The following is a 7,668-nucleotide window of genomic DNA, read 5'->3' on the forward strand; positions in this document are numbered from 1 at the left end:
CCAGCCTATACTGCCCTTGAGAGAAGAGTGTAACACCAGGGCACTAGTCAGACTGCCCAAGTTCAAGCCATTGCTCTACCAGGTGCTAGCTGTGTGATCTTTGGCAGGTTACTTAACCTCTCTGAGTCCTGGTTTTCTCACCTGTGAAACAGGGAGTATCATCTTCCAGGATTTTGTGAGTGTTAAATGAGATAATGCAAGGAAATGCCTCACTATGGTATTATTAAAGATACTTAACGTCACTGACATAAGTTGGTGACTGCATCTTGTTTGCATCCTTACCAAAACTAGTCAGTGCTCTTGCAGGGAAATGTAAAAAAAAACACTCCTAAGTAGTGCGACCCACCTCTATTTTTGCAACACCGACACAGTCCCAGGAGGCAGAAAGTCTGAAACTGACTCAGGTCTGCTGCATAGCTGTTTAAAGAGAAAAGGCTGCCTGGCCCGGGGAGGGATGCAGGTCCTGATTCAAACTGGAATCTAGATGCACTGGCCGCATCACTGATTCCTAGGCCTGGTGGTGAGATTTTTCTGCTGAAAGTTGAACTGAGAAGTCCTGTGATAGTAGCTGTGGTGACGAGGAGTAGGGGTGTGGTTGCTGTCTTGTGGGAGTGGGGATTCCACACTGTGGGGACGTACAACATCCTGTGTGCCCACCACAGAATCCACTTGACGGCCTGGCGTTCATTTCTTCCATGGAGCTCTTCTGGCTCCACTTGGAGGATGGTACAAATCGGCTGGAAGCATGCCAAGGCAGTGCTACCACCAGATGGATCTTTCTCATCCCAAGTTGGCCCAGGACCTAAAGTCTGGCCCGGAGGAATTCCACCTTGACCAAGCAGCTATGGTCACCCTTGCACCCCTGAGCGCAGTAACTCGTTAAGCCTAGTTCAAGTGCTACTTCCTTTCTGGAGCCTTAGCTGAGCTCCATACTTCCAGTCTGGCCATGCTTTCCTCCTAGTTTCCTTCAGCCTGTGCTTTTGTTGGCTTGTTTTGTTTAAAGCTTTTACTTCATTCTGCCTCATACAACTAGCTGGGTTGTTTGTGTTTCCCCATAGTTCATGAGCTCCCCAAGGACAGGAGAAGGTAGAAGGGAATTAGTATCTGAGCAATAAAGTAAAGTAAGGCTGATGGTTTAGCCACGTGGTTAGGTGCAGTGGGATGTGTGTAGAGCTTCCCTTTCTGAATCCTGTTTCTGGATTCAATGAGGGAAACAGACACAAAGGGATCAGATCAGTACACGAAACGCCAGTGCCAGACACTGCTGAGGACATTAAGCACATTATTTTATCTAACTTTCCCAGCAAACTAGTAAGGTCCGTATTTTTATTCCCACTTCACAGATGAAGACCATGAGACTCAAAGAGCTTAAGAAAATTACTTGCCCAGAGTCACCAGCTAGGAAGCAATAGAGGTCACATGAAACCCAAGTTCGCCTGACCCCGAAGCTTATGCTCTGTTGACCACACTGCACTGCCAGCAGCAGAATTGCACCACACCTAATTCCTCCCTGTGTGCCACTGACCCCGTTCCCCACCACACACACACAGCACAGGACCAGCACACAAGAGGCCTCAATAAATGTTTCTGGAATTGAACCGAAGAAATATGAACATCTTTTAAGGCAGGACCTGTCTCACCCATTCTTTTGCCACGTGCCCTAGGGATGCCCCTGTGAACAGTGACCTCCAAGGGCCTGGCCTGGACGCCACAGAGGAAGGGAAGCTCACAGATGTGCTTGTTGCTTCATGGAGGGTTATGAAAGTGGAGGCAAGGGGAAGCTTCCAGGAATCCGGCGTCTGAGTTTCAATTCTGTGACTTTGGTTGGGGACACTGTGGCTCTCTGAGTTTCCTTGCTGCTGCTGCATTCCCACAGCTGGGCCGTGCTGACTTCCATTCTCACAGATCACCAGCTGTGTGCCGGAAGATGTCACCTAATCTCTCAGTCCACCGTCTGTAAAATGTGCTTAATACTACCTGCCTTATCTATATCACAAGATTGTTGTGGGGATCAGATTATTTAATTTCTTTCTTTCTTTAATAAATTTATTTATTTAATTTTTTATATTTGGCTGAGTTGGGTCTTCGTTGCTGTGCGCGGGCTTTCTCTAGTTGCGGTGAGCGGGGGCTGCTCTTCGTTGCGGTGCTCGGGCTTCTCACTGTGGTGACTCCTTTTGCTGTGGAGCACGGGCTCTAGGTGCGTGGGCTTCAGTAGTCGTGGCGCATGGGCCTAGTTGCTCCGCGGCATGTGGGATCTTCCGGGACCGGGGCTCGAACCTGTGTCCCCTGCATTGGCAGGTGGATTCTTAACCGCTGCGCCACCAGGGAAGCCGGGGATCAGAATATTTTAAATTTGAGTAAAAGTTCTTTATAAACTGCCAAGTTTTAAACATATTTAAAGGATTCTACAGCAGGCTTAGGGGACACCCTAAAGGCTGGGGTGGTGGCCACCCTGAAAGCATGTGACCCTGATAACCAGTGCCAGCTGGTTTCCTCCTAAATGAGGATGAAAGCAAAAGACGGAAACTCTGGAAGCTAAGAGCAGAACCTGGCCCCTCCCCATGGGTTTCTTAAGAGCTCTGTTCCTCTGGCCTCCAGTTCTCCAGCCTGTTTCCTGCCACCACCCAGGTCCTTGGGGCCATGGGAGTGAGCAGTAAGAACCCAGAGGGACAGGAACAGCCACAAGGTGCCAGGTTTGAGATCCCCTACTGGAGTCATTTATGCGACAGGAAAGCCCAATTCACAATAAAGGTGACTCTCAGAGCTTGGGGGAGAGAGCATAAGAGGATCATGCTTGAAATGGCAAGATGCAGATGAGGTCCTGAAACTGGCTGTGGTGGATCTCCTATCTCATGCCTCCACCATCGGTCTGTCTGGGGACTTCCAGGGTCCTTGTGACTCACTAGCAGAAGAAGTGTGAAAGTGACAGGACACAATCTGGGTTTGCATGGTCTGAGATGATAGCACACACACCCCTCATACGCACACACACCTCACACACACACACACACACACACACACACAGAGTCTGGCTCCCAGTGAGGCAGCATCTTCAGTGAAAATGATCCATTGCTGGAGAAACCCAACATGCAGGCAGATAGAGGTGCCTGGGAGGCAGTGGCAAGGACAGACTTACCAGTGAGAAGACCTAGGAGGAGCAAGGACCACCGCAGAGAAAGGCCCACAATATGCAGCAGACTGGCCTGCCTCACAGCAGCTGACGGACCGTGTGCATGTAAATATCAGCCCACAAACATTTCCCATTTTTAGACTTCACTGCTTTAATCACATGTAGTTTTTGAGTCACATGCTATGAAAATAAGGGGATATGAAAGAAAGAAGTGTGAGAGGTAACAGAGTGAGCTATTTAAAAGCCAAAGCTGACGCTGTCTCAGCCTTGCTTTAAATCCTTCTAAGGTCCCCCATCCCCTACAAGGTAAAGTCCAGGGTCACAGTCCTGACAGATGAAATCCTTCAGGATCTGCTGGCTTCCCTACATGAGCTCGGCCTCATGGTGTCCCTGAGCCTCACGCCTGGACTCCCACCTCACATACCTTATGATTTCTCACTCTTGTAAATTGACTCCTGCAATTTGGCTTACTGGACCGCCCTAGTCCCTGCCACCTGGCTCACCTGCCTCCCTCTAATATCCTCTTGTTCCCCGACTAAAGTCATCACCACCTTGAGAAAGGCTTCGCCTGAAACGCCACACTAGAACAGTTGCCCTCTTCTGGGCCTCTCAGTTTCCCCCTACTAGCCTCTATGGTAACACCCATCCTGCTCTCCCATAAACAACTGCTTACTTGCATACACTTCCTAGTAGTCTCTCAGCCCTTTGAAGGTAAGGTCTACTTTTTTCACCTTTCAGTTCCCAGTGACTAGCTCAGTATCAGCATATAGTAAGGGCTTAGTTCCTACACGCTTGGTAAGTCCATGAGCAGACACGGAGTCAACAGGCAGAGAAGAACGAGCCCAGAATGGCCCAGAGACAAAAATGGGAAAGGCACAGGCTTGACTGTAGCTTCTTAGGCACAGAAACAAGGCTGGAAGAATCCAGGGGACAAGACTTTTGGGACCTCCTCTGCCTCCAACCACGAAGGACGACCAGATATCATTTTACTCTCTTGCCCTGTTAGTGGTACGGTTGAGGGTGTTGTGTGAAAAGTCCTGGTGTTCCCCTCCACACCAAGGAGTCCTGATGGCTTTGCTAGACTATGCAGGCTCCTCTGACATCTCCATGAGAATGTGATTGTGACTAGTGTCACCTGTCACTAGTCACAATCTAGTCAGAAGTAAGGCTCCTTTATTCCTTGGACTTTGATAAGTATCTCCCTGGCCTTCCGTGTGTGGAGGCTAGGTGCCCCGACAAGACTTGAAGAGAATCTATGTTGCTTTTAAGAACATCACCAACGGTCTCCCATCAGTCACATCCTGTAGATTCTTTGGTCCTTATCTTATATGACCTCTTGGTGGAATTTGACATTGGAACACTCCTTACTTGAAACCCTCTCTTGAGGGTGCTGCGGGATGCTCTTCTCACCAGGTTCTCCTCGCTCAATTATTCAACACACACAGGATGAGCTCCTGCTGGGAGCTGCAAAGGCACTGTGTTGAGACTGGGGATTCAAAGATGAAAAGAAGTTTCTGCAAGCATGTTGCCCACAGGCCAGTGGGAAAGTCACATCAATAGAAAAATAAAGTTATGTGAATGATTTAGCGTCAGGAGGGATTGGGTGCAGTGGGGTGTGTGTGAAGCTTTTTGATCTGAATCCTGCCTCTGCTGCTTTCTAGCCCTGTGACCTTAGCAAACTACCTTCCAGTAAATAAGACTCCCCCACTATCATTTATTTCCCTGAAGGTGGTTTTAGTGCTTAAAAAAATCATTCATAGGTTATACTGCTTTTAAGAATTCATATTCAGGGACTTCGCTGGTGGTCCAGCGGTTAAGAGTTCGCTCTCCCAATGCAGGGGGCCTGGGTTCGATTCCTGATCAGGGAACTAGATCCCCCATGCTGCAACTAAAGATCCCACACGTGGCAACGAAGATGCTGTGTGCCACAACTAAGACCTGGCCCAGCCAAATAAACAAATACTTTGAAAAAAAAAAGAATTCATATTCAATTTACTAAAAAAAACCCGAACAGACAAATTAAAAACCTGTCAGCCTTAAGGCCAGTTCAGCTTACGAACATATTGTTCCATTTACAAGTCAGGAAACTTTTAGTAACCCTTTTTAGTGGCTACTGATAATATTTGACTCATTTTACAAATGTATAAATTGATTCCCTTAAGGACTTCAAACCTCACTATTGAATGTCATATATTTAATTTCCTTCTAAAGTATTTTAATCAACAAATAAGCCTCCCCAAATACTTAAAGAGAGCTTATAAATCTAATAATTAAAGTTTTAAATATGGTGATTCTTAAGTGGTTTTAAAATATTCAATACTTCATATATACTTAAGATTTCCAACTAAAATCAAAGTGTAAATCAATTACTCAATTAACACAGTTCAAATCAGAACCACAAAGTTAACTATAACTTTAATAAGCTGAATTTCTTAAACAATACATATGCTTAAACAAAAAGTATTAACTGATATCTTGAACATGTCTATTCTGAATTCCTTATCTTTCCAGGATTGAAAGATTCATAGCTACAAAGGAAACAATCATCTCAATCCCAGCTATTCCCTGGGCCACTTTCTCAACCAAGGACAGTTGGTTAATGATCAGATATCACTGAGACTTTAGCTGATGGTCCCTTTATTTACTTTGTTGATGCCCTCTAAAAGGCTGGTCTCATGCCCTTGTCCCCTAGATTCAATTTGCACACTGTGATATTACCTAATTTTTCCCCTTCCTGCAACTACAGAACTTGATTTTTCCTTTGCATTTCTTTTTGCTCTTAAGATATTTAACTTTCTTTCCATTTAGGTGTAAAGAGCTTTGAACTTGCCAAACTTCTATACTCTTTTCATATTCTTCCAATCTTTAGGAATAGTACATATTAGAACCCCACATAACATTAAAAGTAAAGTCAAAAAAATACAGTTATGTAACATGCAGGGTCATCTTAATTGCAAAGTTATTGAAGGGCTGGTTTGGGGCTCATGGTGAATCTATGCAACTAAATTTGGGACTATGACTGCAGGATCCAAATTGCAGCCCAGGCTGGAGTCTGATACTACCTGAAGGCAATGCCCATTAAATAGGAGCCTATGACTGGCTGGATTTCCAGGACAGTAGCAGGGGTTCCAGACTTTCCAGTCATTTGCACCCTTTGCTGGCCTGGTACAAGGACACTGAGAAACTGGAGATGCTGGGACCAACCTGCCTCCACTCTGCTTCCCAACACTAGGTGTCTTTGCATCCATGGCCCAATGAGAATATTAGCGCTCGCTGTGTGAAGACAGGGGCTGGGTGAGTACAAGACCCCATTTGCCAACTGCATTATATCAAAACTCGCATTATTTTAGATTTTTATTGTACTTAATTACTATCCTTAACTGATACTTCATTTGGATTCTATCACAAGATTGCGTCTACCTATGTTCACAACTTCAAAGATGGTCCTTCCAATGACATTTCCCTCACTAAGCCTCAGTTTCCTCATCTCTAAAATGGGGATAATAGCAGTACCAACCAAATAGTGTTGATTTGAGGATTAAAAGAGAAAATGTATGTAAAACTCCAAGCACAAAGCCTTACCCACAGCAATTACTCAACAGATGTTAGTGATTATTTTTATTATTAACAATATCTTTGAACCCTCTCCCACCTTTGTTCTCTCTTCCCATCCAGGCTGTCCCTACTCTCATGCTCTTACCTGGGCTCCCTAGTGACCTGTCTTCTCATATCTCAGTCTCATTCCTTCCATCCACCTTCCACTCTGCTGCTGGAGTAATCTTTCTTTGAGTCCTTGAGTCAGGCCATGCCTCTGCTTAAAAACACTTGCTGGACCATCACTGCCTGTAGTCTTATGTCTTAGTCCATTTGGGCCACTATAACAAAAATACCATAGGCTGTGTTCCTTATAAACAAGAAATTCAGTTCTGGAGGCTGGGAAGTCGAGGATCAAGGCACCAGCAGGTTTGGCGTCTGGTGAGAGCCTGCTTCCTGGTTCATAGACAGCCATCTTCTCAAGGTGTCTTCACATGGCACAAGGGGTGAGGGAGCTCTCTGGGGTCTCTTGTATAAGGACACTAATCCCATTCTTGAGGGCTCCACCCTCAAGACTTCATCATCTCCCAAATATTCCACTACCTAAAACCATCGCATTTGGGATTAGACTTCAACATGTGAATGTTGGGGAGACACAAACATTTAGTCCATAGCTCCTAGGTTGTAAGACTCTCTATCTGAGCTGCGGCAACCGTTCCTGGCCCCATGTCCTGCAGTTCTCTCTAGGAAGCCACATTCTAACCACAGGGCCAGTACTCGAGTGAGGTGAGAGAGGTGTCTAAAGCACAAATTTAAGGAGGGCTTCCCTCTCAGGATTGTACAGCATCAGCTCATGACCAGCCTCTGAAGAAGCTCTCCATGGGCAGAGGCCTATTATCTTAATTGTCCCCCTCTCTCCCTCCTTCCTCCCAGACTTCTTGGGTTCAAATTCTCAGTAACTACAAAACTCAGAGCAAGCTACTTACTCTCCTTATACCTCAGTT

The sequence above is a fragment of the Stenella coeruleoalba genome (assembly GCF_951394435.1).
Source record: "Stenella coeruleoalba genome assembly, chromosome: 1".
NCBI classification, from domain to species: Eukaryota; Metazoa; Chordata; class Mammalia; order Artiodactyla; family Delphinidae; genus Stenella; species Stenella coeruleoalba.